We start from the raw sequence: 9,951 nt of genomic DNA on the forward strand, positions 1-9,951 counted from the left end.
ACATGGACCTCTTCACAGGGCTGCTTAATATAAGTGATGAAGGAGAAAGACTAAGAAGGAAGCTCAGTGCCCTTTATAGCCTGTTATAGCAAATGGCATCTAGTTGTTTCTGCTATATTCTATTCATTAGAGGCAAGACACAAAGTCCATTCTACATGCAAGGGGAGTGGAATTAATCTCCATGTTTGAAAGGAGGAGTATCAGAATTTGCAGACATATTTTAAGTACATATGGATAACATTAAAACAATATTGTTTTTTACTTAACATAAAGACATTATATTTTAACTTCATTAAGCCTACTTTTGGAATGAAACCATGAAATAACATATATTGTATGAAACACTTAGACTCCCAAATGACATTTGGTATAAACTTCTTTATAGTGTGTATCTGCCTCTATTTATAATGACTGAAAAGGTAAAACAGTGCACAGCTGCTTCCTCTTTATCTTCAGACTAAAAAGAAAGCATAAAATGAATTCAGCACTCTATACCTCTCTTTTACTTCCCAGAGTTTAAAATAGCTGGTTGAAAAGAGTAGACATTTGATAGTGAATACAGAACAAATAAATAGTAACCTGAATGAAGTCTTCCATTGGTATGCTTGGTTGAAGAAAGAGAGGAATATATTTGTTGTGAATGCTCATCACTTTCTCCTTCCTCCTTCTAACAGCCCCTTCCCCATTTTCTTCTCTTTCTCCTTCCTTTTCCCCCTCTACCCCTTCAATGGAAACCAAGGTTTCAATCTACATACCGAACAGATTGGTAGGAAGCTAGCATTTCTGAGATTGAAGTTAAAGCTGCCTTCAGACTCCTTAAATTATTTTGTTCATACAAATTAAGCAATTTGCTTATTGTCACTTACATTTATCTTGTCCCTGGGAACATTTTTATTTTAACTATTAGTAAGCTCTCTGCAGGTCAGGATCCTGGTTGAAAAGCCGCTTGCCACTTATAACAGGAATTGCACACATTTTTCTTTCCACCTGCATTCTTTTGTCTCCAGTCCTCTCATCCTCAACAGGATCCAAGAGCTTAATTCTTAACAGCATCTCCCCCCAACCTCTGCCAAATATAACTAACTGGTGGGTTCTTTAGCTTTATGTAGTACGTCCACTCTAACATGTCAGATTCTCTACGCTGTTTGATCCCTGCTTCCTCTATCTGCTCCAGTATTTCTGACTTTTCTACTTTCATTAGTGTGGACCTTCATTTGTTCCAAGCATCCCAAAAAATGGACTCTTCTACGTTCACTCCAGCAGCATATTAGCTGTTATCTGCTGGAATGTTTGTCAGAGTATTAAAACCCACATCACAAGAAAATGTTTCCATATTGGCAAACTATCTCTAATCTAACTTTTTCTTAATCCTGCATTCTTAAAATCCAGTCTCATACATATTCTGCACAGTGGCTTCATGTTAGGTCCCAATTTCCTTCAGCTTGAGATTCGTTTCCTCCCCTTAGCACGCCCATAATGTCCCTGGTCAAGTATATTTTATAAGTTCACCTTAGTTATTGGCCTGGTGGCCAGGAGTGGAGAGCAGAGTAGGTCCTGTCAGACGAGGTGTTGTCTTGCAAGACAGAGGCTTCTGCCTCCTCTGCATTTTCTTCAGGTGACGGAGGAGCATTAATCTTAATTTGGAAAGAATGGGTGTGTGGAAAAGAGCTGTGTTAGGCTTGCTCGCTGGTTTCCCAGCTGCAAGCACTTTGCACAATTACTTCATTGAGCATGTGGCAGAAAGCCACATGGTGTGTCTCTACGAAAAGCTATGGGTGCTTTCCCTCGGTGGTGCTTTCTCAGATCACTCTCCTGCCACTGTGAGTTGGGTTCCCTGATTCCCTCAGCCACCACCGTGAGGGGCGGTTTTCCTGATCCCTTGCCCTCCACTGTGAAAAGTGGCTTTCCTTTGCTTACATGCTCTTCTGTCTCTGCGAGCCTCCAATAAATGGGTTTGGCCTGACTTTTTGGCTCTACAGTTCCTCTACTGTCATCTTGAATCCAATGCGGACCCACCCAGCTGTGACCACTGGCATTATCATGGGCTAGTTTGGCAGGCCCAGAAGGTTAAGGGGCTGATGGGAATTTAAAAGTGTTAATGCATTAACCCAGATGTCTCCATCTCAAGTCTCTGAGGCCCCACTCAAACGCAAAAATGGACCTGACCTTGATAGAGTAAACTTAAATTCTTAACCAACTTCAGATCTCCATATACTTCCCTTTAAATTAAATCCCAGACCTAGTATTCCGCTTTTGCTGAGTTGCTGAGGATGAAAGACTATTTTTGTCGTTCAAGAGGTTCTCTAGTTTTCACACTTGCCTTGATGGATGATTAATCACCCTTATACGCTCATTATCTCTTTTTCAATGCTTGATTAACTTTAGCATTAGCCATTTACCTTCAAAGTCCTTATAAATATTTTTTTACCCCAAACCTCTTAAAAGTAAGGTATTTCACCTATCACTGCATTCTCTTACACTTGTATCTCATTGCTCTTTAACTCTAATGAAAATTAAGCAATTGCTCAAATACTGCATAGGTGATATGATTCTCGCCCCCAGCCAAGCAGTGGGCAACCCAGCCAAAGTGTGAGTTCAGCATATGCTCCTGAAACAACTTCTGGTGCCAAATGTCTCATGGTTAGTTTCCCCAGGAAGCCAATTCTGAAACAGAGATTTTTGCATGCATGTAGTTTCTTGGGAATTTTCTGAGAAACACTCTCTGCAAGGAAATGAGAGAAGCAGGCTTGAGTAGAGAGAAAGGCTAGATTAGAGTGCAGTCACAACAGAGACCTCGTCCACTTCATCAAGGAACTCTGGAGCTAGGCTAGACAATTTAAATTATTTAAACTGAGGAAAGCAAGGCCCATCTGTACCCCTATTTCAACCAGTCATTAGTGTGAGCTGACCTCTCCCTGCATGGGACCCAACCTTCAAGGGGCATGGGGGTTACTCAAGTAGAGCAGAATTCTTGGAGGCATTCACCTGTGAGGGGCTTTAGCCAATATATCCAGCAGCTGAGCAAATGAGAGACCCTTGGGGAGAGGGGGAAGGGATAGATCTGGATCATGGTAGTGCTTCCTATAGTAGGCACAGTTAAGGTACCATGGAAATGAAAAACATAAGCAAGCCTTACAAAGAAAGGATAATGGGGCAGATGTTGAAAAGTATACATTTGTGTGTGTGTGAATAATAGCAAATAGTTCATTTGGACCAGAATTAAAAAAAAAAAAACATTGAAAGGGAATAAGTAAAAATGCCGAAAGTATAGTATATATTAGTAGGAAACAAGTTAATTGGACCAAAGTGTAAAGGACTGTGGTTAACAGAGAAAGAACTTTAGGCTCTACTTAGTAGCTGATAGGAAAACTATTTTGATTTGGTGAATTAAACTTTTTTGAATTGAAGATGACATAAAACATTTCTCTGATATTGTCAGATTAGTCTATTCATTGCTCAGTTTCATTTTACAACACATTCTTATGTATTTTAAAAGGTATTTCCTATACTTTTACCCCCGCTATTTCCTTTTTTATATCTATTATATACATTACGTACTTCCTTTAGCAGCAGAGAAAGGAACTGAGGTCCTGGTTGGCTTGTGAAAGGGGGATTTGTGTAGAAATGGCCTATTAGGAACAATATATTTGCTAGTTTTGAATAAGCAATAACATGTGATGCTTTTCATATTGTTCTTCAATTTTTTGAGAAGTGTAAAAACCATTACTTGAGTCATTAAAGTTAGAATGAACATTAGGGAATTCACTGTAGGCAGAAAATGTTTCCGCTGGCAGAATACTGGAACAGTTGATCTCATAATTATGTAACTCTTCATTTCTATTTAGCTAAAGTTTATTTAAATTAATATGGCTTTTGCCTGTTCCCTTGAAATACCAACTTCTAAAGACATTTGATAGCTACACTGTGTAATCTAACAGAAGCATCAACTAAATTTCTATGTGTTCTGATTCAGCTTTCAGTTCAGGATGTGCTGACATAACTTCCTATAACTTCATCTCATCTCTGCTTTACTCTGGAACAACTTCTATTCAGCAATTTCTGAAAACCACTTTCTAAAAGTGAGAAAACTGGTATTTCAACATTAAGTGCAAGAAAAGGAACAATGCCAGCAAGTTTACTTTCTCATGCTGTTTCTCATAACTAGAACCAAAGCATTCCCCTAGTTGGAATACCTTGACGGATTATTTGCTTACTTTACATTTATTACTAATAATGCCATACATGCCAGAACAAGATTCTCAGGTTTGTCCCACCCCACATTTGTCCCTGGTAGCGGAAACAGTAGTTAGTATACCATGAGAAGCTATCAGTATTGACATATTAGCAAGAGGATAATTTGTATTATAGCATTTCACTCTAAAGAATAAGGATATAACTTACTGATGAAATAGAAGTTGCTGCTACAACTTCAAAGAATGAAAACCCACAAGAAGGGTGGTTGGACTGGGGAGTCTTCCAAGTACACAAACAAGACTTTGATTGCAAAGCAGTCAGAAATAAATAATGAGAAATGTTGTATGGTTCTCTGAACAGTAAGTGTACTCCTGATCAACTACCAGGACATCAAGTGCTCTCCAGAGATGTTTTTCATCAAATGGGCATAAACACAGAGCCACACTTAAATTGTACAGTGCTTTAAAGTTCATGGAGCACTTTCACATATTTATCTTATATGACCATAATGATAATCCAATAGGATAGAAAGAGTAGTGATCATTCCACTGTAAACAGATGGGAAAATTGAATTAAACTAAGTTATCCAAAACGATATAATTACTAAGTGGCAGCAGAATCAATCTAAAACCTAAGTCACCTCTTCCAAATTGTGCTAATTTTGTTCTCCCATACCCACTCTGATCTTGAAAGGTTTAGTTATTTTATTGCCCTAAACTGTAAGTTAGTATGAAAGAGACATCACATTTTATTTTCTGCTTATAGAAATAATTCTTTAAGGAATGATTTGGTGCTTTAGGTTATATCTCTCATCTCAATATCAGAGACACAAAAGCTGAATCAAAATACCTGACTTAAAATGAAAACCCCACAGAACACTACATCACCTATGTTCTGTTCTTACCAACTTGTGACTCTAATTATAATTTGAATATGGAACACTTTTCAAAACAGCTGGCCTAAACTCATCAAACTTTTCAGTCTCAATAAAGTCTAGACAAGGAGTTGACTATTTTTGGATTAATGAAGAGATGGCAACTAAATGCAATTTGTGACTGGACCCTGAATCAAATAGAAAAAAAACCCACTGTTGGGGCAATTGAAAAAATTAAATAGGGAGAGACTTTACATTTGATATTATTGTAGTGCAGGGGTCCCCAAACTATGGCCCGCGGGCCGCATGCGGCCCCCTGAGGCCAATTATCCGGCCCCCACCGCACTTTCAGAAGGGGTACCTCTTTCATTGGTGGTCAGTGAGAGGAGCATAGTTCCCATTGAAATACTGGTCAGTTTGTTGATTTAAATTTACTTGTTCTTTATTTTAAATATTGTATTTGTTCCCGTTTTGTTTTTTTACTTTAAAATAAAATATGTGCAGTGTGCATAGGGAATTTTTCATAGTTTTTTTATAGTCCGGCTCTCCAGTGGTCTGAGGGACAGTGAACTGGCCCCCTGTGTAAAAAGTTTGGGGACCTCTGTTGTAGTGGATGAAATTGCTTGAGAGAGATAATAATATTTAGGAGAATGCTCTTAGAAGATATGTACAGAAGTACATAGAAGTCTTCAAATTACTTTTATATTGTTCAGAAAAATTATATGGATACATCCAAATATATCGATACACAAATATGGGTGCATGTGTGTTTATGTGGATATTTGGACAGAGAAAAGTAAAATATGGCGAAAAGGTAGCAAATGAGTCTAGGTAAAGGATGCTACATGGATGTTATTTGCATTCTTTCCATTTTTCTATTGGTTTGAAATCTTCCGACATAAAGAATATGACAGATATAAAAGAAAACACCACAATAAGATTTTTTCCTGATCTGTTAAATTAGTGTGATTTTATTTATAGTAATTTTATATAAATATTAATATTTGAAACTTTGATGGAGATGTTACACAGTGTTGTGTTTCTGCACAAAAGTATAAAATTCTGTCTTGGCATAGTATTGTTTTATATTGATATTTATAGCATGGGTATTTAGCTTTTATTTTAGTAGTAAAAAATAAGTAAGATGGAAAGAAAGAAAAATCAGAGAAGAAAAAGGAGAAAAGGAGGAAAAACATATTTCTGTGTTTTCATTTATTAGTCCTCTGTCTAGGCTAAATTTCAGCCATTTTTCAAAAATCATCGTCCATACCACTTACTATAAAAGTTCAAAAATAAAGATCCATATTTTCCTGCCTTTCCTTCTTTCATTCTAACCCTGGGATCCGTCATCACATTATGATATAGTCCATAAGATATTGGGCATGAAGTGAAGTGGTTAAAAACTCTGTTTCTAGCTACTGTTTCTGTAGAAACCTTGAATGGTATAGCCAGACTTTTCCGGCTAGATGCTGGCTGTATTAGATTACCCCTCCGCCTCCAACAATCTCACAGCATCATTTCAACCTCTGGTCATAGGCCTGGAAGTTTGTGTTTTGTAGCTGAAGGATGAAAGAAAAGGAAAGACCCAGAAAAAGAAAAGAGATAATGGATAGAAGCTCTGTTATCTCTTCCCTTTTCAGCCCTCTGGTTAGAGCTTGACAAGTATTATTAAGAGCTGAAATGCAAATGATTTTAAAGCTCTTCAATAAGAAAATATTTGGGTTTCTGGGAACAAGGAGGGTACAGATGAGGAGATGCGTGGTACAAAGGGAGAAAAGAGCCTTCATTTTTACTTCTGAATAGAACCCAGCACACTGCTGGCTTCATTACGAGAAAAAGTAATGGAACTTTGAGAGACAGCACTGTAACCTGAATGTTGGCATTTTCATGATAAATGAGGGCTTTCTAAGTAACTTTATGGGTAAAGAACAGAAACTAATAGAAAGTAGAGCACAAGAGAAAGAAGAGGGAAGACACACTAAGTGACCACAACTAAGAGAATGATCTGTGGGCACATGTAAGGGGGTTCCTCTCTGGTCTTTTCTGCAGAGGTCATGTTTGCATTTTTGGTAGGTTGGCTGTAGAATAAACCTCTGTGTTATGATGATGTCACAGTGCAAGAAGCATGATCCTATATAATGGCTGGTTATTTGTTTTAACTCAAGTTCCCAACAGGCATTTTCTCCTCCCACAAAAATAAGCTTCAAAAGCCTTACTATCACCAGAGAATACTAGAACTGACCCTGCTGGGAAAATGTCTCCATCTGAGAGCTGAAACACAGACACACTCTAATCAGGTTGGGAGGTCAGAGAGCTGCAGCCCCCACAGACATTATTAACAAATTTAGCAAGCATTTATTATTTGGAAGAATATATTAAAAGGAAGAAAACCTTCCCACAGACATCACTGATAAATGCTCCTTAAATAAAGACTGGATTTAAAACAGATGAAAAGTCGATAAGAGAGGACCTTCTAAGATTACAAAAAGGATCTCAAAGAAACTGATATCCCAAAAAAAGACAGAGAGACATGGAACACACCAGAATATAAAGCAGAAAATAAACTTAAAAAGCAGTACCTCATAGGACATAGGGCAGGGGTCAGGAACCTATGGCTCACGAGCCAGATGTGGCTCTTTTGATGGCTGCATCTGGCTTGCAGACAAATCTTTAATAAAAAAAATAACGTTAAAAATATAAAACATTCTCATGTATTACAATCCATTCATTTCCTACTGCTCATGTTCATGGTTGTGGGTGGCTGGAGCCAATCAGAGCTGTTCTCCGGGACAACACCAAATTTTTATTGGATAATGCCTAATGTACACGAGTCATTGTATGGCTCTCATGGAATTATATTTTAAAAGCCTTTTCCTTTTTAAAGTGTCTTTTTTATTTTTTATTAATTTTTAGAGAGGAGAGAGAGTGAGATAGAGATAGAGAAAGAGAGAGAGAGAGAAGGGGAAAGGAGGAGCAGGAAGCATCAACTCCCATATGTGCCTTGACCAGGCAAGCCCAGGGTTTTGAACTGGTGACCTCAGCGTTTCCAGGTCAACGCTTTATCCACTGCACCACCACAGGTCAGGCTGGAATTACATTTTAAAATATGCGGCTTTCATGGCTCTCTTAGCCAAAAAGGTTCCTGACCCCTGACGCAGGGGTTATGGAAAGAGTCTCAACATCCAGACTCCCTGATTTTGAATCCTAGCTCTGCCATCTTTCACGTGTGTGGCCTCACAGAAGTGATTTAAGCTATTAGTGTCTCAGTTTCCTCATCTGAACAACAGCTATAGTAAAAGTTGCCTCACGGTTTATTGTGACAATTAAATAAGTTAATTTCTCTAAACAGTGCCTGACACATAGTAAGACCTCATAAGTGACAGCTCCTATTCAATTACAGCTTTTAGTACATGTTAAATATTGTTGATGACAAGTAACAAGAAGCTGAATCATCTCAAACATCACCTCTTTCTGGGGGAGGACAGAGCCTTAAATAATATATGTTCATGTTTTTTCTTTTGTTCTTTTGTTTATTACTCGGTGGGATAAGCGGTTGAAGGAAATCGGCAGTTTGGTGGAGAAACCCTGTTCTGGTAGGCCATCAGTCAGTGACGAGTCTGTAGAGGCTATACGGGATAGCTACCTAAGGAGCCCTAAAAAATCTGTGCATGAGCCCACATAGAACTGCACTGAATAGGTATGAAAATGGGAGAGTTTTCCTTTTATTTGGTGAAGATTTCACATTTCTATCATCTTTTGTTGTTTTTGTGACCTGGTCAAAAGTACACCATGACTTTATGGACACACTGTAGTGTTAAAACTTTAAGCAAGGGAAAATAAATAGAAATACAAGCTTGACCAGGCAGTGATACAGTGGATAGAGCATCAGCCTGGGACACAGAGGACCCAGTTTTGAAACCCTGAGGTCGCCGGTTTGAGCATGGGTTCATAGACATTAGCCAAGGGTCGCTGGCTTGAGCCCAAGGCTGCTGGCTTGAGCAATGAGTAACTGGCTTGTCTGGAGCTTCCTGGTTGAGGCACATATAAGAAAACAATCATAGGCCCTGGCCAGTTGGCTCAGCGGTAGAGCGTCGGCCTGCCGTGCAGGGGACCCGGGTTCGATTCCCGGCCAGGGCACATAGAAGAAGCGCCCATTTGCTTCTCCACCCCCCTCCTTCCTCTCTGTCTCTCTCTCTTCCCCTTCCGCAGCCAAGGCTCCATTGGAGCAAAGATGGCCCAGGCGCTGGGGATGGCTCCTTGGCCTCTGCCCCAGGCGCTGGAGCGGCTCTGGTCGTGGCAGAACGACGCCCCGGAGGGGCAGAGCATCCCCCCTGGTGGGCAGAGCATCGCCCCCTGGTGGGCGTGCCGGGTGGATCCCGGTCTGGCGCATGCTGGAGTCTGTCTGTCTCTCCCCGTTTCCAGCTTAAAGAAAACAATCATAGGGTTAGGGTTAGGGCTGGGGTTGGGGTTAGGATTAGGGTTAGGGTTAGGGTTAGAAAAAAAAACAATCAATGAACAACTAAGGTGCAGCAACGAAGAATTGATGCTTCTCATCTCTCCATCTCTCTCCCTTTCTGTCTATCCTTGTGTGTGTCTGTCTCACAGAAAAGAAAGGAAGGGAGGAAGGGAGGAAGGGAGGAAAGGATGGGAAGAGGGAGGGAAAAAGGAAGGAGGGAAGTAAGTTAAAATACAAGTGAAACAGTAAAATTTTTAAATAATAATAGTTCATGCTAAGTCATATAGGTAAAATATATAGAATATCAGTATATTTGAATTAAGGATTAATATCAAATTATTTACTTCCAGAGAATATACGTTCTTTGAAAATATTCATGAATCAATTACAAAACTGATTATATAAGATACATAAAAGATAAAAATTA

General features: G+C 39.2%; 1 non-coding gene across 1 annotated transcript; it reads left to right on the plus strand.

Moving 5' to 3' along the window:
- Positions 1 to 9,129: 9,129 nt before the first annotated feature.
- TRNAG-GCC (transfer RNA glycine (anticodon GCC)) lies at positions 9,130 to 9,205 on the plus strand. The gene has a single exon. It is a non-coding gene; the product is annotated as a tRNA-Gly (tRNA).
- The last annotated feature ends 746 nt before the right edge of the window (positions 9,206 to 9,951 follow it).

The sequence above is a fragment of the Saccopteryx leptura genome, chromosome 2 (genome assembly GCF_036850995.1).
Source record: "Saccopteryx leptura isolate mSacLep1 chromosome 2, mSacLep1_pri_phased_curated, whole genome shotgun sequence".
NCBI classification, from domain to species: domain Eukaryota; kingdom Metazoa; phylum Chordata; class Mammalia; order Chiroptera; family Emballonuridae; genus Saccopteryx; species Saccopteryx leptura.